This window comes from Macaca nemestrina, chromosome 2 (assembly GCF_043159975.1).
Source record: "Macaca nemestrina isolate mMacNem1 chromosome 2, mMacNem.hap1, whole genome shotgun sequence".
NCBI lineage: Eukaryota > Metazoa > Chordata > Mammalia > Primates > Cercopithecidae > Macaca > Macaca nemestrina.
The window spans coordinates 98,144,961-98,160,422 of NC_092126.1; the positions used below are offsets into that span (position 1 = coordinate 98,144,961).

Genomic DNA, 15,462 nt, shown 5'->3' on the forward strand with positions numbered 1-15,462 from the left:
CTTATTTTACAAACAACTTTAAGTTGTTCATCAGACAACTTTATGTCTGTTCATACTAGAACAAAAAAGGTCCACAATATAGCATGGTAAAAAATACAACCTGTACAGCCGGGCGCAGTGGTTCACGCCTGTAATGGGCAAATCACTTTAGGTCAGGAGTTCCAGACCTGCCTGGCCAATGTGGCAAAACCCGGTCTCTACTAAAACTAAAAAACTTAGCTGGGCATGGTGGTACATGCCTGTAATAGCAGTTACTCGGGAGGCTGAGGCATGAGAATCCCTTGACCCCAGGAAGTGGAGGTGGCAGTGAGCCGAGACTGTGCCACTGCACTCCAGCCTGGGTGACAGAGTGAGACCCTGTCTCAAAAATAAAGTTGTAAAACAGTATAATGTACTGTAAAATTATAATTCCATGTTTATCTCCAATAATGTGTTAATGTATATATTCTTCCAGTTTTTAAATGTAAGTTTATTATCAGAATTATGGGAGACTTTCACTTTCCAGGTGTCTATGTTCTAATTACAATATACACACACCTATATATTTACTGAATAGGTAGTGGCCCACTGAATTGTCCCGGCCACCCTCAATGACTGGGGTAAGGTTTAGGGTGGGAAATGATTTCTCTCAGGACCAAAGCTCATCAGTAGCCTATTCAGGAGGTTCCCCCTCACCGCCCCCCACCCCAATTCCACTGGCACTAAGCAACTCAAGCCAAGCAGAAGCAAAGGGCAAATGCACAGAGGGATGCAGAGGACACCCTGCTGGATGTTTCCGGGAGGCCACAAGCTTATCTCCGAGCCTTCCTCTCTGCTCTGAGACCTCAACTGTTTCCCACATAGTTGACATGGAAGTAAAACCTACATGGATTTGTTCCTAATGTCTCTCTTTCCTTACCCCATTTTTTTTTTTATTATTATACTTTAAGTTCTAGGGTACATGTGCACAATGTGCAGGTTACATATACATGTGCCATGTTGGTGTGATGTTCCCCACCCTGTGTCCAAGTGATCTCATTGTTCAGTTCCCACCTATGAGTGAGGACATGCGGTGTTTGGTTTTCTGTCCTTGCGATAGTTTGCTGAGAATGATGGTTTCCAGCTTCATCCATGTCCCTACAAAGGACATGAACTTATCCTTTTTAATGGCTGCATAGTATTCCATGGTATATATGTGCAACATTTTCTTAATTAAGCCTATCATTGATGGACATGTGGGTTGGTTCCAAGTCTTTGCTATTGTGAATAGTGCCACCATAAACATACATATGCATGTGACTTTATAGCAGCATGATTTATAATCCTTTGGGTATATACCCAGTAATCGGCCTCATCCCATTTTTCATTCAACATCTAGCAAAGCCTCCCACGTGCTAAGGAAATAGGGTTGAAAATATCCAACCTGTAAGTCTAAAGTGATTTCAAAACAAAAAGCTAAAGCAGGGATGGGGGGCCTAAAAAATCCCAGAGACAAGTAGCCACAATTGTGGGCATCATTTTGGATTTTTCCTAATTCAGTCAATTTGTCAGTTCATGTTGTATCTTCTGCACACTGTTGACAGGGCTTTTAACCTTAGCACTACCTGCATTTTGGACCAGACAATTCTTCGTTGTGGTACGGGGCGGGGAGGGCTGTCCTAGGTGCTGTAGGGTGTTTAGCAGCATCCTCAGCCTCTCCCCACTAGATGCCAGTAACAACTGCTTCCCAAATGAGACAAATTCCCCGGGGGGTGAAATCACCCTGGTTAAGAGCCAGTGATTTATGGTATCTTCATGAGCATCTTTCTGCAGGCAAATCACTCATGTGTACGGCACTTGCTCCTGTTTATTTCTTTGTCAGACTGGAAATTCTTCTAGGACAGGAATCACATGTGTAAGGAAAACTAGCTTAGGTTTTATAATGTTAATGATGCCACAGGAGAGTAGCAATTTCAGATTAGAAATGTAAGTAGTAAAAAGGCCACAAATCATGAAACATCAGTAATCTATTAAGATCAATCAAGCCTGCTTATATTTTTTTGACTCCTGTACAAAAAAGTCACTCAGGTACCACAATTTCTTTATAACCAAATTACTCTAAAAACACCTTCATTTTCATCCTGGGGTACCATATGAAAAAAGTACATTTAAAGTCGTTGAGCCTCTGGGTTCCCAGGGTGCTTCCAAGCCTGGACATACCTCATGCAAACCCCATGGTCTGATTAAAATGCATTGAGAAGAACCGTCGCACCTGCCTGGGGGAACTATGTTTAAAATATACCAGGCATCTTCATTTCTCCAGCTCTTTAAAAGGTAATTACTACTTGTCAGGCAGAGTTAAAATCAGGTCAGATCTAAGAGACGGCATGCTAGGACCTCTGCCCCTATGCACTGTGGACACTATTGGCTGAAGGGCTAAAGAAGGCTGACCTTTAAGCCTCCCTCCAGATCCTCCAGCCCCAGGATTAGAGCAATGTATGTTTGGGCATGGGATAGACAACGGACGTAGAGAACCTGGGGAACTACTCTTTTGTCCACAGAGTGTTAAATAAAATGTGGAATGAAGGTTTCATCTTTTCCATTCTTGGCTGGTAGTTACTGAGCTCAGGAGGCTGTGGAAGGCAGGCAGTCAAGATGTGCTTGCTGTATACGCTGACTAGGTTCATCCTGCCCTAAGTAACCTGTGGTTTAGTTATCCACTTGTCACAGCTATAGGATCCTCGTAGTTGATTCACACCTTCCAGAACCATCCTCAGACCCAGAGGGAACAAGCCTTTGTCCAAAGATAGAGGGAAATGGTGAAGTCCGGCTTTGGGACTTCCCTCACTCCATCTCTTTCTCTCCTTTCCCTCCTTTATGCTTCTTCCTAATTTCTTTGCTCTCTTTCCTCTTGGTTCTTCTACTCTTTCTCTGGTCCCCTCTCATCCAAAGCTTAATTTTTCTTTCTTGAAGTGTAGTGCTGTGACCGAATGTTTGTATCCCCACAAAACTCATGTTGAAACCCTAATCCCCAATGTGATGGTATTTGGAGGTGAGGCCTCTGAGGAGTACTTAGGTTTAGATGAGGCAATGAAGATGGAGCCTCTAATCATTGGTTTAGTGCCCCATGAGAAGAGGAAGAGACCAGATCCCTTTCTCTCTCCTCCATGTGAGGATACAGCATCTGCAAACTAGGATGAGCGTCCTCATCAGACACTGACTCTGCCTCACTCTTGGAATTCTCAGCTTCTAGATTGTGAGAAACACACATTTGTTGTTTAAGCCACCCAGTAAATGGTATTTTATTATACCAGCCCAATCTGACCAGGACATGTAGTAAAAGAGAAATGCAGCTGGGTGAGGAAGATGTGAACCAGATTCCATTTCTTTCTACAACTATTAAATGTGTTTACTCAGAGCGAGGTGGGAGCCCATTATCTGGTGATATGGGGATGCAAAGAAAGAGAGGAAGAAAATAGTAAAGATGGCCACATAAAAAACCTTTAGTAACCACCTTTGAAATATCAATTATTATATCATACTTACTATATTGTTTATAAACACAGAAATAATTAAGCTCAAAGATTTAGTTTTATAGGGTTGTGAAGGGTTAGTGCTTTGCTCCAATCCCTGATAACTTACATCCCTGGGGTATTCTAGGCTAAGAATCCATGTTCACATAGCTCCAAGGCACTGCAAGATCCTGAATTATCAGAGAGATTCAATTATGTTTACTACGAGAATAAAATGAACACACTTCTTTAACAGCAAGGATTGAAACAGATTTCTGGCGATTTAGCCAAAAAATTCAATAGCCACTATATTCTCTGAACAATCTTAATTAAGGGTTTGCTGTGTTACTTAAAGAATAAATGGATGAGAACTTTTAAAACCTAAAGCTCTAAAAGGAAAAGATACTCAGAGTGAGGGCTTAGAGAAAAAGAGCAAAAGGAGGATCCATTTGATGCAGCAATTCCACTTTTGGGTACATAGCCAAAAGAATGGAAAGCAGAGTCTCAGGAATATTTGAATATCCATGTTCATAGCAGCATCATTTGCAACATCCAAAAGGTGGAGCAACCCAAATGTCCACTGATGGATGAACAGATAAACAAGAGCTCATATATATGTAAAATATATTAAAAGGAAGGAAATCCTGACCCATGCTACAACTAGAAGAACCTTGAGAACACTATGCTAATAAGCCAGTCACAGTAAGACAAATACTCTTGATTCCACTTGTTTGATGTATCTAAAGTAGTCAATTCATGGAAACCGAAAGTAGAGTGGTGTTTGCCAGGGCATACGGTGGGGGGATGGGGAGTTGTTTAATGGGTAGAGTTTGAGTTTTACAAGATGAAAAGAGATGTGTAGATGGATGGTAGTGATGGTTGCACAATATAAATGGACCTAACACCACAGAACTGTACACTTAAAAATGGTTAAGATGGGAATTACGTATATTTTAACAAAATTTACCAAGAAAATGAGTGACCTCAGGTAAATTGCATGCATAGTTCAGTTCTTTTACTTTATATATTTTAAATTAGTTTTATACTTTTTTTTTTTCCCGAGATGGAGTCTCTGTGGCCCAGGCTGGAGGGCAGTGGCACGATCTCAGCTCACTGCAACCTCTGCCTCCTGGATTCATGCGATTCGCCTGCCTCAGCCCTGTGAGTAGCTGGGATTACAGGCATGCACCACCGTGCCCAGCTAATTTTGTATTTTTAGTAGGGATGGGGTTTCTTTTCTTTTTAAATTATACTTTAAGTTCTAGGGTACATGTGCACAATGTGCAGGTTTGTTACATATGTATACATGTGTCATGTTGGTGTGCTGCACCCATTAACTCATCATTTACATTAGGTATATCTCCTAATGCTATCCCTCCCCGCTCCCCTTCTCCCCACAATACGACCTGGTGTGTGATGTTCCCCTTCCTGTGTCCAAGTGATCTCATTGTTCAATTCCCACCTATGAGTGAGAACATGCGGTGTTTGGTTTTCTGTTTTTGCGATAGATTGCTGAGAATGGTTTCCAGCTGCATCCATGTCCCTACAAAGGACACAAACTCATCCTTTTTTATGGCTGCATAGTATTCCATGGTGTATATATGCCACATTTTCTTAATCCAGTCTGTCACTGATGGACATTTGGGTTGATTCCGAGTCTTTGCTATTGTGACTAGTGCTGCTATAAATATACATGTCCATGTGTCTTTATAGCAGCATGATTTATAATCTTTTGGGTATATACCCAGTAATTGGATGGCTGGGTCATTTGGTATTTCTAGTTCTAGATCCTTGAGGAATCGCCACACTGTTTTTCACAATGGTTGAACTAGTTTACAATCCCAACAGTGTAAAAGTGTTCCTATTTCTCCACATCCTCTCCAGCACCTGTTGTTTCCTGACTTTTTAATGATTGCCATGCTAACTGGTGTGAGATGGTATCTCATTGTGGTTTTGATTTGCATTTCTCTGAGGGCCAGTGATGACGAGCATTTTTTCATGTGTCTGTTGGCTGTATGCATGTCTTCTTTTGAGAAGTGTCTGTTCATATCCTTTGCCCACTTTTTGATGGGGTTGTTTTTATCTTGTAAATTTGTTTGAGTTCTTTGTAGATTCTGGATATTAGCCCTTTGTCAGATGAGTAGATTGCAAAAATTTTCTCCCATTCCTCCATTCTGTAGGTTGCCTGTTCACTCTGCTGGTAGTTTCTTTTGCTGTGCAGAAGCTCTTTAAGTTTGGCTTTTGTTGCCATTGCTTTTGGTATTTTAGACATGAAGTCCTTGCCCATGCCTATGCCCTGAATGGTATTACCTAGGTTTTCTTCTAGGGTTTTTATGGTTTTAGGTCTAACATTTAAGTCTCTAATCCATCTTGAATTAATTTTCGTATAAGGAATAAGGAAAGGATCCAGTTTCAGCTTTCTACTTATGGCTAGCCAATTTTCCCAGCACCATTTATTAATAGGGAATCCTTTCCCCATTTCTTGTTTTTCTCAGGTTTGTCAAAGATCAGATGGCTGTAGATGTGTGGTATTATTTCTGAGGGCTCTGTTCTGTTCCATTGGTCTATATCTCTGTTTTGGTACCAGTACCATGCTGTTTGGTTCCTGTAGCCTTGTAGTATAGTTTGAAGTCAGGTCGTGTGATACCTCCAGCTTTTTCCCTTTGACGTAGGATTGTCTTGGCAATGTGGGGTCTTTTTTGGTTCCATATGAACTTTAAAGCAGTTTTTTCCAAGTCTGTGAAGAAAGTCATTGGTAGCTTGATGGGGATGGCATTGAATCTATAAATTACCTTGGGCAGTATGGCCATTTTCACAATATTGATTCTTCTATCCATGAGCATGGTATGTTCTTCCATTTGTTTGTGTCCTCCTTTATTTCACTGAGCAGTGGTTTGTAGTTCTCCTTGAAGAGGTCCTTTACATCCCTTGTAAGTTGGATTCCTAGATATTTTATTCTTTTTGAAGCAATTGTGAATGGAAGTTCATTCATGATTTGGCTCTCTGTTTGTCTGTTACTGGTATATAAGAATGCTTGTGATTTTTGCACATTAATTTTGTATCCTGAGACTTTGCTGAAGTTGCTTATCAGCTTAAGGAGATTTTGGACTGAGATGATGGGGTTTTCTAAATATACAATCATGTCATCTGCAAACAGGGACAATCTGACTTCTTCTTTTCCTAACTGAATATTATTTCTTTCTCTTGCCTGATTGCCCTAGCCAGAACTTCCAACACTATGTTGAATAGGAGTGGTGAGAGAGGGCATCCCTGTCTTCTGCCAGTTTTCAAATGGAATGCTTCCAGTTTTTGCCCATTCAGTATGATATTGGCTGTGGGTTTGTCATAAATAGCTCTTATTATTTTGAGATACGTTCCATCAATACCGAATTTATTGAGAGTTTTTAGCATGAAGGGCTGTTGAATTTTGTCAAAGGCCTTTTCTGCATCTATTGAGATAATCATGTGGTTTTTGTCTTTGGTTCTGTTTATATGCTGGATTACGTTTATTGATTTGCGTATGTTGAACCAGCCTTGCGTCCCAGGGATGAAGCCCACTTGATCATGGTGGATAAGCTTTTTGATGTGCTGCTGGATTCGGTTTGCCAGTATTTTCTTGAGGATTTTTGCATCGATGTTCATCAGGGATATTGGTCTAAAATTCTCTTTTTTTGTTGTGTCTCTGCCAGGTTTGGTATCAGGATGATGTTGGCCTTGTAAAATGAGTTAGGGAGGATTCCTTCTTTTTCTATTGATTGGAATAGTTTCAGAAGGAATGCTACCATCTCCTCCGTGTACCTCTGGTAGAATTCGGCTGTGAATCTGTCTGTCCTGGACTTTTTTTTGTTGGTAGGCTATTAATTATTGCCTCAATTTCAGAGCCTGCTATTGGTCTATTCAGGGATTCAACTTCTTCCTGGTTTAGTCTTGGGAGAGTATAAGTGTCCAGGAAATTATCCATTTCTTCTGAGTTTTCTAGTTTATTTGCGTAGAAGTGTTTATAGTATTCTCTGATGGTAGTTTGTATTTCTGTGGGATCGGTGGTGATATCCCCTTTATCATTTTTTATTGCGTCTATTTGATTCTTCTCTTTTCTTCTTTATTAGTCTTGCTAGCAGTCTATCAATTTGGTTGATTTTTTTAAAAAACCAGCTCCTGGATTCATTGATTTTCTGGAGGGTTTTTTGTGTCTCTATCTCCTTCAGTTCAGCTCTGATCTTAGTTATTTCTTGCCTTCTGCTAGCTTTTGAATGTGTTTGCTCTTGCTTCTTTCCAGCTTTCTCTTGTTGGCATTTACTGCTACAAATTTCCCTCTACACACTGCTTTAAATGTGTCCCAGAGATTCTGGTATGTTGTGTCGTTCTTCTGATTGGTTTCAAAGAACATCTTTATTTCTGCCTTCATTTCATTATGTACCCAGTAGTCATTCAGGAGCAGGTTGTTCAGTTTCCATGTAGTTGAGCGGTTTTGATTGAGTTTCTTAGTCGTGAGTTCTAGTTTAATTGCACTGTGGTCTGAGAGACAGTTTGTTATAATTTCTGTTCTTTTACATTTACTGAAGAGTGCTTTACTTCCAACTATGTGGTCAATTATGGAATAAGTGCGATGTGATGCTGAAAAGAATGTATATTCTGTTGATTTGGGGTGGAGAGTTCTGTAGATGTCTATTACGTCCACTTGGTGCAGAGTTGAGTTCAATTCCTGATATCCTTGTTAACTTTCTGTCTCGTTGATCTGTCTAATGTTAACAGTGGGGTGTTGAAGTCTCCCACTATTATTGTATGGGAGTCTAAGTCTCTTTGTAAGTCTCTAAGGACTTGCTTTATGAATCTGGGTGCTCCTGTATTGGGTGCATATATGTTTAGGATAGTTAGCTCTTCCTGTTGAATTGACCCCTTACCATTATGTAATAGCCTTCTTTGTCTCTTTTGATCTTTGATGGTTTAAAGTCTGTTTTATCAGAGATTAGGATTGCAACCCCTGTTTTTTTTTGTTTCCCATTTGCTTGGTAGATCTTCCTCCGCCCCTTTATTTTGAGCCTATGTATGTCTTTGCATGTGAGATGGGTCTCCTGAATACAGCAAACTGATGGGTCTTGACTCTTTATCCAATCTGCCAGTCTGTGTCTTCTAATTGGACCATTTAGTCCATTTACATTTAAGGTTAATATTGTTATGTGTGAACTTGATCCTGTCATTGTGATATTAACTGGTTATTTTGCTCATTAGTTGATGCAGTTTCTTCCTAGCATTGATGGTCTTTACATTTTGGCATGTTTTTGCAATGGCTGGTACTGGTTGTTCCTTTCCATGTTTAGTGCTTCCTTCAGGATCTCTTGTAGGGCAGGCCTGGTGGTGACAAAGTCTCTAAGCATTTGCTTGTCTGTAAAGAATTGTATTTGTCCTTCACTTATGAAACTTAGTTTGGCTGGATATGAAATTCTGGGTTGAAAATTCTTTTAAGAATGTTGAATATTGGCCCCCACTCTCTTCTGGCTTGTTGAGTTTCTGCCGAGAGGTCTGCTGTTAGTCTGATGGGCTTCGCTTTGTGGGTAACCCGACCTTTCTCTCTGGCTGCCCTTAACATTTTTTCCTTCATTTCAACTTTGGTGAATCTGACAATTATGTGTCTTGGAGTTGCTCTTCTCGAGGATCTTTGTGGCGTTCTCTGTATTTCCTGAATTTGAATGTTGGCCTGCCTTACTAGGTTGGGGAAGTTCTCCTGGATAATATCCTGCAGAGTGTTTTCCAACTTGGTTCCATTTTCCCCCTCACTTTCAGGCACACCAATCAGACATAGATTTGGTCTTTTCACATAATCCCGTATTTCTTGGAGGCTTTGTTCATTTCTTTTTCCTCTTTTTTCTCTAGACTTCTCTTCTCGCTTCATTTCATTCATTTGATCTTCAATCATTGATACTCTCTCTTCCAGTTGATCAAGTCGGTTACTGAAGCTTGTGCATTTGTCACGTATTTCTCGTGTCATGGTTTTTATCTCTGTCAGTTTGTTTATGGCTTTCTCTGCATTGATTATTCTAGTTTTCCATTCTTTTTTCAAGATTTTTAGTTTCTTTGCGCTGGGTACATAGTTCGTCCTTCAGTTCTGAGAAGTGTGATCGACTGAAGCCTTCTTCTCTCAACTTGTCAAAGTCATTCTCCATCCAACTTTGATCCATTGTTGGCGATGAGCTGCGTTCCTTTGGAGGGGGGAGATGTGCTCTGATTTTTTGAATTTCCAGCTTTTCTGCCCTGCTTTTTCCCCATCTTTGTGGTTTTATCTGCTTTTGGTCTTTGATGATGGTGATGTACTGATGGGGATTTGGTGTGGGTGTCCTTTCTACTTGTTAGTTTTCCTTCTAACAGTCAGGACCCTCAGCTGTAGGTCTGTTGGAGTTTGCCTGAGGTCCACTCCAGACCCTGTTTGCCTGGGTATCAGCAGCGGAGGCTGCAGAATATAGAATATTGCTGAACAGCGAGTGTTGCTGTCTGAATCTTGCTCTGGAAGCTTCATCTCAGGGGTGTACTCTGCCGTGTGAGGCGTGAGATGTCGGTCTGCACCTAGTGGGGGATGTCTCCCAGTTAGGCTACTCAGGGGTCCACTTGAGCAGGCAGTCTGTCTATTCTCAGATCTCAACCTCTGTGCTGGGAGATCCACTGCTCTCTTCAAAGCTGTCAGACAGGGTCATTTACATCTGCAGAGGTTTCTGCTGCTTTTTGTTTAGCTATGCTCTGTCCCCAGAGGTGGAGTCTACAGAGACAGGCAGGCCTCCTTGAGCTGCGGTGGGCTCCACCCAGTTTGAGCTTCCCAGCGGCTTTGTTTACATACTTAAGCCTCAGCAATGGCGGGCGCCCCTCCCCCAGCCTTGCTGCCACCTTGCAGTTAGATCTCAGACTGCTGTGCTAGCAATGAGGGAGGCTCTGGGCGTGGGACCCTCCCGGCCAGGTGTGGGATATAATCTCCTGGTGTGCCATTTGCTAAGACCCTTGGTAAAGCGCAATATTAGGGTGGGAGTTACCCGATTTTCCAGGTGTTGTGTGTCTCAGTTTCTCTTGGCTAGGAAAAGGGATTCCCTTCCCCCTTGCACTTCCCAGGTGAGGCAATGCCTCGCCCTGCTTCAGCTCTGGCTCATCGGGCTGCACCAGTTGACCAGCACCAATTGTCTGGCACTCCCCAGTGAGATGAACCTGGTACCTCAGTTGAAATTGCAGAAATCACCTGTCTTCTGCGTCGCTTGTGCTGGGAACTGGAGGCTGGAGCTGTTCCTAGTCGGCCATCTTGCTCCGGGACCCCCCGGGATGGGGTTTCTTCATGTTAGTCAGGCTGGTCTCAAACTCCTGACCTCAGGTGATCTACCCGCCTCAGCCTCCCAAAGTGCTGGGATTACAGGTGTGAGCCACTGTGCCCGGCTATACTTTTAAATTAGTATAATTTCCTGTATTAACAGACTACAGGGAAAAAAACCCATATGATCTGGAATATTTAACGAATTCTTGCCACTCCATAATGAGAAAACAACCCAATTTTCTTAAAAAGAGGTGTGGCAACATAAGAGTAAGACTGAGGGATCTTTACAGTGATGGAAATGTTTGGTATCTTGCCCACATTCATGTTAATACCTTGTTTGTGATATCTTACCACTGTTTTGCAACTTAATTGCCCTTGGGGGGAACTAGGCAAAGGGTACATGAGAGCTCTGTATTTCTTAAAATTTTATATAAATCTATGATATTTTTCAAAATGTATAATCTAAAACAACAGGGAAATAATCACCATAGACGTGATGACGTACCCTTTTTGGTGTATTATATCAGGAGGTACATGCTGTTGATACATTTCATTACAGGTGATATTTATTAACTTTGTGGTGCCTGTCTAGGTTTCTCCCTTGTAAAGCTACTATTTTTCTCTTTGTAAGATATTTTAGGACTGTGCAAATATCCTGTTTCTTACCATACTTTCACCAATTTTAGCATGGATAGGTAGCTCTTGTCTGCAACAAATATTACTGTGGTGTTTGCCAAACAGTGATTTTTTTGTTGCTTTTTTGTTTTTTTTTTTTTTTTGAGACGGAGTCTGGCTCTGTCGCCCAGGCTGGAGTGCAGTGGCCGGATCTCAGCTCACTGCAAGCTCCGCCTCCCAGGTTTAAGCCATTCTCCTGCCTCAGCCTCCAGAGTAGCTGGGACTACAGGCACCCACCACCTCGCCCGGCTAGTTTTCTGTACTTTTTAGTAGAGACGGGGTTTCACCGTGTTAGCCAGGATGGTCTCGATCTCCTGACCTCGTGATCCGCCCGTCTCGGCCTCCCAAAGTGCTGGGATTACAGGCTTGAGCCACCGCGCCCGGCCCAGTGATTTTTTTTTAAACGACACACCATGATTCTTGAGATTTTCTATTTACATCATTCCTTCTACGTTTATTAATTGGAATTCTATATGTGAAATTGAAGACACTGGGATGAAATCACATCTTGTGAGACCCAAACAAACTAAAGCCAGGAGAGTCTGAAGAGGGGAGGGTTTGTGCTCTGTCTGAGATAAAGACTTGTCTCAAGGACTTTCTAAAATAACTCTAAGAGATTCTTTCTTTAGGACTGCAGCAATTCAGACAAGATGTCCTCGAGCCGGGCGCGGTGGCTCAAGCCTGTAATCCCAGCACTTTGGGAGGCCGAGGCGGGCGGATCACAAGGTCAGGAGATCGAGACCACAGTGAAACCCCGTCTCTACTAAAAATACAAAAAATTAGCCGGGCGCGGTGGCGGGCGCCTGTAGTCCCAGCTACTCAGGAGGCTGAGGCCAGGAGAATGGCGGGAACCCGGGAGGCGGAGCTTGCAGTGAGCCGAGATCGCGCCACTGCACTCCAGCCTGGGCAACAGCGTGAGACTCCGTCTCAAAAAAAAAAAAAAAAAAAAAAAGATGTCCTCGAAAGAACACCTGCCCAGTAACGGCATCTCCACTGAAAAACAGAGGCCAACTTGTGTTATAATTCCCAAATAAATTCAACATATTTGGAGACTTTTTCTGATTTTTTTTCTTGGTTGACATAAGCACCAGAAGCTGCTCCTTCTCCCTCATTTATTTATTTATTCAATTATTTATATAAGCATGGACTCACAGATATTTATTCTGTGTATTGCTACCTGTTACTATGATTTATTTTGTTACTCATATTTTTCCAGATTTAGCTCTTGGGACCTGTGTCCTTTCAATTATTCTCATCCTTGACTGAAGACTTCTTTACTTTCTGGCACTAGAAGACATTACTGGTTTATTTGTACTTTCCCTGGGCCAGTCTGGGAACCAGCCATTTCTCCAAGGGGCCCTAGTTCCTTTTATTAAGAACTTATACGCATTACTCCTGTGAAGTGGAATCTTAGTTTGCTAATGACTCATTCAAATCACTCTCTGAGCTCATCCATAGGAAAGTGAAGACAATACCTTATTATAGTATCCAGTACCCATTTTAAAAATAATATAAAAAAATCACAAATCCATTAATTTATCTTTAATCTTTTTAAAGGGAGCTGAAATCACTTTCTCAATCATGAAAGTGATCATACAACATGGCCAACATAAAAACCAACTGTGGGCTGGGTGTGGTGACTCACGCCTGTAATCCCAGCACTTTGGGAGGCCAAGGTGGGTGGATCATGAGGTCAGGAGATTGAGACCATCCTGGCTAACACGGTGAAACCCCTTCTCTACTAAAAATACAAAAAATTAGCTGGGCATGGTGGCGGGTGCCTGTAGTCCCAGCTACTTGGGAGGCTGAGGCAGGAGACTGGCGTGAACCCGGGAGGCAGAGCTTGCAGTGAGCCGAGATCCGGCCACTGTACTCCAGCCTGGGCGACAGAGCGAGACTCCATCTCAAAAAACAGGAAAAAAAAAAAAAAAAAAACTGTGACCAGAAAATGAAAAATATGAAAATCACATTGAGGGTGGAGGTACATGAATCAATACTGTGAGCTGGTTTTCAAAGGCCAATCAAACCACAAATAAGTAACTTCCACTATTAAAGTTTTGATTCATAATATTTATGATGTTTTCCTTCTTTGGTGTTTGGCAATAATATGCCTTTTCACAATGCCTCAAGACACTAGAAAAGATTTACATTCTCATCCTAGCTCTTTGGTTGAAAAAAGAAAACAGAAGAGTTACTATATTCTTAAACTCTTATAACAAGAGAGGAGTCAATTTTCAGACTTGGGCCTTGAGACACCCTGTGTTCTTTTTTCAGGAAGATACCCATTACTTAATAAGGTTTAGATCATGCTCTATTAGTTCCCCCGTCATTCTCTGCCCTTAACTTCAGCTAACATTGCAATTTGCAGCACTGTATAATTACATAGCAGATATAATTCCTTGAAGATGTTTCTTTCTCTTGGTTGTAGAGCACAAAGGGAATGAAAAACAAAAAATAAACCCAAACAAATATAGAAAATAAACAAAATAAATGTGTAAGCCCTGCTAAGCTACTGTGTGTACCTTGCTCAACTATTTGATCAATTGTGCACTTTGATTCTTTAAAAAGATCCTTTTGGGGGGAATATGAGCTTTTTGCTTTTGCAGATAGTTTTATGGTTGTTAAATATGTGTCCTCCTTGACACATGAAGTATATTGCTCTCAGGGAATGAAAAGTAATTTAAATATTTGTGCAAGCAAAATATAATTAGAAAGGTAAATCTACTGAAAAAAATGAGTGGCCTGAGGTAAACTGTGCACAGTGTATATTTGTGACTTTATATTTTGAATTACAATTATGTTTATTTTACTCCCAAGGACATTCATTATTTTGAAAGTAATGTTAAATATTCTAATTTAGAAATTTCTGGAAGGTGCATTTTTCACTGAATAGCATATCACAAACCAAAAGCAAATGAACTTAGTATTTATTATAGCCAACATTTCTTGTGGCCTGGCCCTTCATCCTGCCCCACTGGCAGTCAATACACCAATATTTTTGTACTTTGAGCTGTGAGGACACTGAAGTTTGTATATTTCCCAACAAGTTGAAATTCTCAATCAGAAATATATGTAAGATCCTAGTTTCTTCATTTTAAAATTGCATGTACAACTTCTTTAGTATGGCGGAACATATTGTAAAGCAAATCTAATGAGATCACAAGAAGCATGGCTTATTTACTCATCTAGCAAATCCTTATTGCATATCTACCATGCTTATGCCACTAAGTCAGATGCTACAGGGAAATAAAATGAAGTAGAGTATGCAGTCATGCTTCTAGGAGCTTTCAGACTGATACAGAAGATAAGTAAAACAAGAGTTGATTAAGATTACAGGAATATATGCAAGGGCGTTCACCAGGCAGTGGAACAGAATTCAAGTTTTACTGAAGGATTTTATATGGCTATCAAAAGACAGAGACCGGTATTGTAGCAAGCAGAATGGCTCCAATGTAGCAGTTCGGCATTTGGGGTTAGACAGTCGATCAAAAGGGCGAAGGAGGATAAAGTTTCTGAGGAAGACAGGCTGGATGGGGCTTGGAATGCAAAGCCAGGGAGTTCAGATGTGGGTAGCAATGGTGAATGGCTACAGATTACTCAGGAAGTAAGTAATGACAAAAGAAGGACTGTAGAGAATGTGGCCTGGTAAATGTGTGCTGATGGACTGGAAAGAGAGGAGATGGGAGTTAAGAGGCTGCTATAGATTTTCAAGCATGAGGTTTTAAGTCACATGGCTTGGAAGAGGAGGAAACACAGGAGACACATCTTGTGAAGGCGGCAGAGCCCAGGGGATTAGGACAAAGACTGTAGAGTCAGACACACCTGGATATGCATCCCGGCTTGCTACTTAGAGCTGTCTTTTTTTTTTTTTTTTTTCCAGCCAGAGTCTTGCTCTGTTGTCCAGCCTGGAGTGCAGTGGTGTGATCTTGATTCATTGCAACCTCCCCCTCCCAGGTTCAAATGATTCTCCTGCCTCAGCCTCTCAAGTTGCTGGGATTATAGGTGCCTGCCACCACACCCAGCTATTTTTTT

The 15,462-nt window shown here is 41.4% G+C and overlaps 1 protein-coding gene across 1 annotated transcript in view; it reads right to left on the bottom strand.

The window, feature by feature from the left end:
• C2H3orf70 (chromosome 2 C3orf70 homolog) overlaps window positions 1-15,462 on the bottom strand; it is an 82,765-nt gene that overhangs the window by 5,948 nt on the left and 61,355 nt on the right. The gene's annotated exons all lie outside the window — the stretch shown is intronic.